The sequence below is a fragment of the Andrena cerasifolii genome, chromosome 15, assembly GCF_050908995.1.
Source record: "Andrena cerasifolii isolate SP2316 chromosome 15, iyAndCera1_principal, whole genome shotgun sequence".
NCBI lineage: Eukaryota > Metazoa > Arthropoda > Insecta > Hymenoptera > Andrenidae > Andrena > Andrena cerasifolii.
The window spans coordinates 9399923-9409481 of record NC_135132.1 but is presented as its reverse complement, the minus strand read 5'-3'; the positions used below and the strand labels follow the sequence as shown (position 1 = coordinate 9409481).

The 9559-nt window shown below is 43.1% G+C and overlaps 1 protein-coding gene across 4 annotated transcripts in view; it reads left to right on the top strand.

The window, feature by feature from the left end:
• The first annotated feature begins 4549 nt into the window (after nucleotides 1-4549).
• Nucleotides 4550-9559, top strand: part of LOC143376850 (parathyroid hormone/parathyroid hormone-related peptide receptor) — a 38207-nt gene continuing 33197 nt past the window's right edge. For 2 of the 4 annotated variants that reach the window (XM_076827593.1, XM_076827592.1), the window contains exon 1: nucleotides 4551-5804. The gene's annotated coding sequence lies outside the window, so the exon portion shown is untranslated. Of the gene's footprint in view, nucleotides 5805-9559 lie in introns of all 4 variants that reach the window. The other 2 variants (XM_076827595.1, XM_076827594.1) reach the window with 2 other exon arrangements.

The following is a 9559-nucleotide window of genomic DNA, read 5'->3' as shown; positions in this document are numbered from 1 at the left end:
CCTACTTGTTCACGGACACCCCCCACTCTCCACCTACCTGTGGCGCATGCGCGCCAGGCGCCCCACAACTGCACAGTAGATGCCTAAATTACCCAACTCCGTTTAACCAGCTCCCTACATACCGATCTCTCCAATTTTTCACGATCACCTCCTCCTGTTATTGTTATTATTTACCGATCTTACGTCGATCCAGCGATCCCACAACGATAAATCGGTCCACTGGCCACCTGTACAGGAACAAGAACTGAAACACTAGGGTCGAACATCATGTACAATCGAATCAGATCATAAAATCGTTATCAGGCGATCGCGTTTCACCAATTGGACCTAGGAACTGCGCAGCAAAGGTACAATTAAAGCGATTATTATCAGCCGGCCGATTAAGGATAGAATCGACGACCACGATAACGATTGTCCCGTGATTATGCGAATCGTTTATCGAAGGCTTCGATACGCGTAATTCAATTACGACGGTCGCCGTTCCGCCGTCACCCCTCGCGTGTGTATACGGTGATAGTGGCTCATTTAAAGAAAGGTATTTGTGTAGAATTTTCAAAGCAGATACCGCGACTCCTTTCGCGGCCGTTCCTTCGTTCAAGCGATAACGACTCGCTGATAATCCGATAATACGTAATTGCTTTCCGATGTACGGCGTTTCGCTTTGACCGTCCGTGGAAAGCTTGCAGAAACGAAAGTTGTTAAAGAGAACTTCCGATGAGATTCTATAAAAAATAAACCAACGAACAGATATTATAAAAAAATATATTCAAACGGAATTATTCTTTTTAGAATAGGTGGAGCTCTGTTGAGGATTTTCTGCTTTGCTTCCGAAGGTATTTAAAAATGTTCTGCTAGCATTTACGTCACTTTCGAATGGCACTGAAAAATCGGTCGAGGGTTTGCAAACAATATTTTAAAAACGATAACAGGAATTTGTTTTGAAATACGAAGGAGCTTTCGCCTGAAAATTGAAGCCCCACTTTTTCGTGAATTGATACCTGCAGCTTTTTTTTTTAAATTATTGATGTTTAACGAAAGTTTCGGGGTTGCCAGAAAAGAAGTGTTCGAAAAAAGGGGCCGGGCTAATTTTAGACGCTTTAAAAGGATTATACGTCCAGCAATAAAAGTTGGCAATTTTCTGCGCAAATATTGGGGCGCCGTTTGCGAGGCGAGAATTACTTTCGTCAATTCGAAGGACCGCGAGGGAGCTGATTGACCCGCGTCGCAGCATTTTTCTCCGCCGGCCTCCTCCGTATTTGCGGTGGCGAATAAAAAATTCATTGACGCATGAGGCAAATTACTGGAATCCCGTCTATTTGATCTTCCATTTAACGTGGTTGCAGGGCGAGTGGATTCTTTTATCGGTTCCACGGGATTCCTGCGGCCACTTGCTCCCTCCGCGATGACGAGTAAATACGTCGGCGCGTGATTTACGAACGCAAACATCGAAAAATTGGAGTTTTCGAAAAAATCAGCGCTGGGGTATTAGATCTGTTTATTATTATCATCGCCATCGCTATCATCGCTGCTGTCATTATTATCATCACGAGCACTGTTATCAACATTATTGCAGGTACTTATTTAATATTGTGTTACCGAGAAAACTGCATAAAAAGAATTAAATTCTAAAAATATTTAAGCCGTATTTTCTCCTTTATCATGCTTTGAGACATTCCCAGCTCGGGAGGTTCCACATCTTGCAATTCTGAATGAAGATCGCAGATTCTTTCAACTTTTACATTACTTCGGAAATACAGAAATATTGGAATTGCCTATTTTTTTTTTTTTATAAAAATATCGACTTTTCTCACACTCAACATAAACCTCAAGCTAATTTTTTTTTAAGTTTGATATTAAGTTTTGACATAGATATTAATTTAGTTTTGCTTAAGAATGGCCCGACTTACCCCCGAATTTTTCGTAGCATTCGAATTTTCGCCAGTGGCAGGGCTATCGATGGAAATCGATCGAAAAGGTGCGAGCCTATTATCAACGTTATCACTGGGCCTCCGTAATATCGTTATCATCGATCGCCGAATACTTGCACGTGCTCCACCACTCTCGTGCCTCGACGGTTTCAAAGTAAATTTCCCTTATGAATTCTTTCATCCTCTCATTATCGAGCTCCACACCTCCTCCTCGATACTTTCTTCCCAGTATTAAATCAGATATCTGAATGTATGCAGAAATTCGAGAGAAAATTCTGAAGAAATTTCTGCATCTCATTTACATTTTATCCAACCAGTAATCGATGAACCAACCACCCCCATTTCACCGCTAGCAGTCGTCCAAAATAATACTTCCCAACGAATGTACTATTTTCCATCGGTTGTCATTTTTTAATAATTTTATTATTATTATTAAATTAACGGGAGAACCCTTGAGATAAAAAGTACAGAGCAACTTAGTACAAAGATAAAATAAATATACCAAAAACATAAAATAACATAAAATAAAAATAAAATAAATAAAAACAAACAAAACAATCTGAGCCCTAAGACCTAATCAGAATTTTATAATCAATTTTATAATCAACGCTGCCTGTTCAGGGGAAAATAAATAAATAAATAAATATTCAGCCAGCAGTTGCTTTTGATTTCTTAATTTCGACGAGGCAATTTTCTCTTCGGAGCATATTCGTCGAGGGAAACGTAGACGTGTAGGTGAAAAATCTGCGCGATGCGGAGGGAATGTTTCTTTTTTCCTTTCTGCGTTTGCACGAAGTTGCCGTGTCCCTTTTAACAAGGTGAAATGTTCGCGCGTGTCCGTTGTAGCTTCGGCGCTATGTAGAGCTTGTTGATAGAAGGATGATGGAATAAAAGAACGGCTGATTGGTGGCATTCGAGTTTATCATTGCTCGTGATGCGTGCTGGAGAGGTCGATCGTTTGCAGCTGGAGACTCTGCAGCGCCGATGCCTCGCGGAAAACTGAGTTTCTACGTGGGAAAAATAGCCGTTTCGTTGCTTTTTCAATCGTCCCTATATTCTGCCTGTCGCCTCGATGCGCTGCAGCAGTATCAAGAGCTCTGAAACGTAATTTATTTCGTAAAACATAAAATGGAAGCCTGTTAAACTTGGTTTAATTGGCTTTTCCAACGGTGCTCCAACACACCCTGCCTCTCAATTCTCTAAGCCTCGCGGAATTAACTTTCAAATATCCTAAGGGTTGCAATGGCATGTATTGTTTTCAGAATGAAAATGATTTTCTGCGCAAACAGAGGTTGAACTATTCGAATTCCTTTAAACAGCAAAATCCACTGTGCGTCCCATTTTTTTGAAGCCCACAGTGCCATTTTCCAAGTGTTCCTTTTCCTCCAAAATTAATTTTTCCCCAAAATACAGAGTCTAAGATATTTACAGACCTTTGAATAGCGCGAGCCACTGTACCCCCATCTTTTTAACCCTTAACTGGTATCCTGGGGTCGCTCGTGACCCCAAGCACCCAAAGTTCGATGTACAATTTTCGGTTGTCCAAGTTGGTAAACTGAATTTCTAATTAATTTTATAATAATAGTTTAACTTTAAGTTGCTCTAGTGTCGACTTTACAAATTTCTGTGCCCTTTTTTATTTGGGGTCTGCCACGATCCCAGTATGCCAGTCACGTTTGCCAAAAACAGTGTACCAGTTAAGGGTTAAACTCCATAGTGCCATTTTTCAAATGTCCCTTTTCCTGTAACAGTATTCAGTTCCTCGAAAATTAATTTATTTCCCAGAATACAGAGTCTAAGATTTTTACAGACCTTTGAATAGTGTGAGTCACTGTACTCCCACCTTTTTGAACTCAACAGTGCCATTTTCCAAATGTCCCTTTTCCTCTAACAGTATTCAGATCCTCGAAAATTAATTTATTTCCCAGAATACAGAGTCTAAGATATTTACAGACCTTTGAATAGTGTGAGTCACTGCACTCCCACCTTTTTAAAGTCAACAGTGCCATTTTCCAAGTGTCCCTTTTCCTCTAACAGTATTCAGAGCCTCGAAAATTAATTTATTTCCCAGAATACAGAGTCTAAGATATTTACAGACCTTTGAATAGTGTGAGTCACTGCACTCCCACCTTTTTAAAGTCAACAGTGCCATTTTCCAAATGTCCCTTTTCCTCTAACAGTATTCAGATCCTCCAAAATTAATTTATTTCCCAGAATACAGAGTCTAAGATATTTACAGACCTTGGAATACTGTGACCCACTGTGCCTCCCACCTTTTTAGAGCCTCCAAAATTAATTAATTCCCCCCACCCCAAAAAGCATAGCTACCAAGCCACTCAACTTCCTCCAACATCCCCTACCCTGACCCCGCAAGAAACGCACCCCGATCACCTAGTCACGTCCTTCTCCCCTTGCCGCGTCGCACTGGCAACCCCGATCATCCCCATTTTTCACCAGCACCCCCGTTCCTCCCCCTGGCCCGTACTCTAACGGAGGAGCAACAGTTGGCGAGGGAAACGGAGCGCCGGCCGCCTCAGGTGCGACGAGGAGGCCGGACAGCGGTTGCAGGGGGGCAAGGGAGCCGCGCGAATCGGACATGCGTGAGATCAGACGATATAGAGCAACGGGGGGAAGGCAGTCGCGCTTAAACGGCGCCCAGCGTCGGACGTGTCGACGTTCACACGAGGTGTCATCGGTCACCACCGATCGAGGGTGTTCCGTGGATCCCTGAGGGACTTCGAAGGGCGCTGAGAAGTGTTTGACGAGGTTTCAATTGCTGGGACCAGAGGAAAGGTGCTCTGCGATTGGGAGCTCCGCTGAGGACCATTACGTTTGAAAGGGTTTGACGATGTTTGACGAAGTGGTCAGGAATATTTAAATATTCTCTGAACCCTTTATGGAAGACCTGGAAGGTTCACTGGGAAGCTCCTGCAGAGCGAGAGACTGACGAGCTTTTGGAAACTCCTTCGGACAGCACATGCCCAAAGTGAAAGCACGAGTGTCTTCCAAGCCTCAGCCAGATGGTCCCCGCGCTGACCCTGATTAACCCTGATTGACCCTGACGATTCATCGACCAAAGATAACCATGGACTCAGTGCAGTGACGTCAGGCCTCCGCAACAGTTCTCCAAACATCAAGCCACTGAACGCGGGAGCCAAAGACCAGCCATGGACAGGCAGATCGTAAGGAAGCGTGCGGAGAGCTCGAGCAAGTAAACAAACTCAAGGCGCCATTAATCATCACCTACTAGTATCTAGAGTGCGCGAGCAAGTGTTCATATCTGCTGCACAAAATTCGAGTCTGTGCATCCCGGGGTCTTGCAAGCAGCTCGGAGCACACCGCCTGCCAACTGGCGAGGGAATCTATAGGCATCAACCACTCCCAGTCATCGAGGATCCTAAATCCAAGAGACCTCTCTGAACCTAACAACCTTATAAGTACTGAAGACGACTATGATCGTCGAGCACTAATCCTCAGCTGGACCACTGGCTTCGCCAGCTTCCCCTAATTCGGCCCCGTAAAGTGGCTTTGGTCCGGAGGTCTCAACAGTTGCCAGACTTCTCGCCGCGTTTGCCAGCGGGGAAAACAGTGTCTGAAGCCAGAAACAGGAAGCTGTGCCTTCGGGGTTCGTGAGTGACACTTTGGTCGCGCGTTTGGAGGACTGTAAACAAGTGTCGAGGCGGTCTTTCAAGTGTTGCACAGAGGAATTCGCGTCCCCTTTGACGGCGACTAGGCTTTGGGATAGCGGTGTATCGAGGGAATTGAGGGTTTTCTTGGCTACCTGTTCGCAGCGACGCTGGGGGACTTCTGACGGCTGGAGTTGGGCTGATGAAGACCTGTTGAGCCAGCTTTTCATGGGGATCCTCTGAGGAGACGGTGAGTGCACGCTTTGACGGCCCTTCCCGGATCCATTTGATGATACATTCTGATGGTTGATGGCGAGATTGTGGGCGTTTTGGGGACGTCAATTCGGTGGAGAGACACGCTCTTGCTTTGAGCGGTGAAGGGGTGAGGGGTGGAGATTGAAATGTGTGGTTTCTGTGGCGGGAGGGATGTCTTCGGTATTATTTGGGGATTTGGGGGAGGCTGTGGCGTGCTTGTGATTATTTCGGGAGGCTTTGGCCCTTTCATTATGTTGCGGGGATGCTTTGCTTCGGATTTGGAGTTTTGGGGCTACCTTGATATTTTTACCTTTGATAGGTTCCTCTTTAATTTTTGGGGGGACGGCTTGATCCTGCTTTGATGTTTTAGGAAATGTTCTACTCATTTTCTAAGATTTTGGAGATATTTTGGTAATTTTCTGATATTTTGGGGGATGCTTCGATCCCTTTCTGATATTCAGGGGGGGTTTTGGTTCTCCTTTGACATTTTGGAGAATGTTTTGGTCTTTCCTCGATGTTTTAGGAAATAATCTGCTCCGTTTCTAAGATTTTGGAGATATTTTAGTCCTTTTCTAATATTTTGGGGGATGTTTTGATCCCTTTCTGATATTCAGGGGGGGTTTTGGTTCTCCTTTGACATTTTGGAGAATGTTTTGGTCTTTCCTCGATGTTTTAGGAAATAATCTGCTCCGTTTCTAAGATTTTGGAGATATTTTAGTCCTTTTCTAATATTTTGGGGGATGTTTTGATCCCTTTCTGATATTCAGGGGGGGTTTTGGCTCTCCTTTGACATTTTGGGGAATGTTTTGGTCTTTCCTCGATGTTTTAGGAAATAATTTGCTCCGTTTCCAAGATTTTGGAGATATTTTAGTCCTTTTCTGATATTTTCGGGGATGTTTTGATCCCTTTCTGATATTCAGAGGGGCGTTTTGGCTCTCCTTTGACATTTTGGGGAATGTTTTGGTCCTTCCTCGATGTTTTAGAAAATAATCTGCTCCGTTTCTAAGATTTTGGGGATATTTTAGTCCTTTTCTAATATTTTGGGGGATGTTTTGATCATTTTCTGATATTCAGGGGGGCGTTTTGGCTCTCCTTTGACATTTTGGGGAATATTTTGGTCCTTCCTCGATGTTTTAGGATACAATCTGCTCCGTTCCTAAGATTTTGGAGATATTTTGGTGCTTTTCTGATATTTTGGGGGATGTTTTGCCGTTTTCACGAAATTTCGATAATATTCTAGTCCTTTTCTGATATTTGGGAGACACTCTGCTCCTTTTCTAACACCTCGAAGCTCATCTTTCCCTTCCTAAGATACACGAGGAATGTTCTCCACCTTTTCTAAAATTTGAATAATACTGTAATCTACCCTGAGCTTTGGAGTACCTTCCGCAGTGCATATAAAAAAATTCCCTCAATTTTGGTACCTATAAATAAGGCAGTCGAGTAAAAATATATCAAATTTCTTTACAAAATTCTACTAAAAATTAACAATTCCACAACTGCTCCACTTGCAAATTAAATCTTTCCCAAAATTTCCACCTTGAATTACAGATTCCCGGAATAGCAATTTGGATCCAAATCATTGCCATTCCCAAACTTCTCTAATCCTTTCCCTCTTCCCTACAAAATCCCTCCCCTTACCACTAAACAACAATCTTTCCAATTTTATCACTTCGAAACCATTAAACCAAGGATTTTATTCCATAAACATTCCACCCACCGATCTCAATTTCCCGAACAACAAACTCCTAAGAAATTACCGAATTTCACGGCCCGAAAATATTGCAAAATTATTCCCCAATTTCCCAAGCTATTTACCGGCGCCCATAAACCAAGGAAGACATCACAAAATTCTTCCTCGAAACTCGTACACAGGGATTCGCGAAATGTCTCAAGGCGATCCACGGCTCTAAACGCCGAGGTGAAAAGAAAGAGAAACACGGAATCTGGCTGGTTGTAAATAAATTCGAGACGTCGGGAAACAAATCTGTATGGGCGTGCGGCGGCCGTATAACCGTTTATTAACCGTCGCCAACTGAAAATTCGCCGAGGCTGAAACGAATTTAACGCTCCTCTTGAATCGAGCGATAAATACTATCATAGCCCGGCTCTTAGGATCGCGTGCTGCGTGTCTGATACTTTATAAATAAACTTAGAGGCCAGGTCTAATCACTCATCTGGAACACTAGTGGCGTAATTTTTAACTAATAGCGCCATTTCTTATTTATAACGTCCGACGCCACTCTAATTAAACGCACAGCTGTGTTGGCAAAATACCACTTGCAACATTCAGAAAATTATTCCCACTGTACACCGTTTCGAAAATGGCCAGACAATTTTTTTAACTAAACAATGAACTCTTGGGCTTGTATTTTCGACGATGGTGTTTATTATTATTTATATTTGGTGAATTTCTGAAAGGGGTAATGAAATCGATGGTTTCAGGGTCGGGGTGTTTTGGGGTTGGATTATTTTCAAAATTCTGAACGAAGGGGTGGAAAATCCTGGTGGAATTTTTAAATATGGACTTCAGAGAATATTACGAAGGGGTGAATATTGATTTCTGTGAGTAATTAGTCCTGTTATCTCCGAAAGAAGCCAAGGTTTCTCATTAAGCAAAAGTACGTGTAGGCTACTAAAAGAAGAAAAGAAGAAATGCATTTATTATATAATCCACAGAAGCTGTCACGTTGCAATTTTTTCCTAGCGTGCCTTCTACCTCGTGCTTGAAACCCAGCTGCAAAAATTGCGCAACAGCCAGTGGAGAAACGCCCCAAAAAATCTGTCAACCCTCCCAACGCTAAACCATCGATTTCGTCGCAGACAACAGACATTAAATTCCATTTTGGCAGGATAAAAGCAGAATTTTTGAAGAATTCCTCTCTCCATTTCTTCCCTGGATATCGAGCTTCGAGATGAAAGCGAGAAACCATAGGCATTAATTCAGAAATCCTTCATAAAGGCGATGGGAAGACAGAGATTAGACTTCGTGCGATCTCCAAGAATTTATCTCTTCTCCGAATGAATATTCCGAGCGACTCATCCCTCAGAAGAACCCAACCCCCTGATTTTTACAAGCCCCCTTCCTTCTTCTGTTCCACCCGGACGAACACCTTCATTAAATCCCCTTCTTACCCTCTCCGCTCGCCAAAGAAGCTGGTATCAAAAGAAACGCATCGGGCGACAGTTACTAATTAACAGCTCCGTTATGGCGAAAATAATCTGCATCGCGCTCCGTTCTCGACCTGGACGTGATTTCGAAGGCGTTAGCTCGCGTTCACACTGGCTTTCGTTTTATTGCTTGGATTAACTTCGACGCGGTGTCGAGGGAAAGCCATCTCTGCGCCAAGACACTCGCTTTGCTCAATGGGGACTAATGAATCCAGCTTTTGGTACGTTTCAACATCGCAAAATTAATTTCTAAACAGTGGGCACCCGGTTTGACATAACAGAAAGGGTTGCTTGGGTATTTTGGGGTGGACTAGGTCGGAAGGGAAGAAAACAGAAGATTGAGATCAATTTTAGAAATTTTCCTTTCTTTCAATTTCGGAGCCTTTTTTTATTGGGAGAGTTCGTAGTTGGGGGTTGAAATCTGTGGAGAACCAAGGCAGAGGGTTGAAGAATATGTGCACCTGTTTTGTCCTGCAATTTTTTTATTTTTCTTCAGACTTGTGTACAGAACTGCACAGCAGTAGGCAGACACATGGAAGAAGAACTTTAATGAAAAGACAACAGGCAAGAAAATGAGAG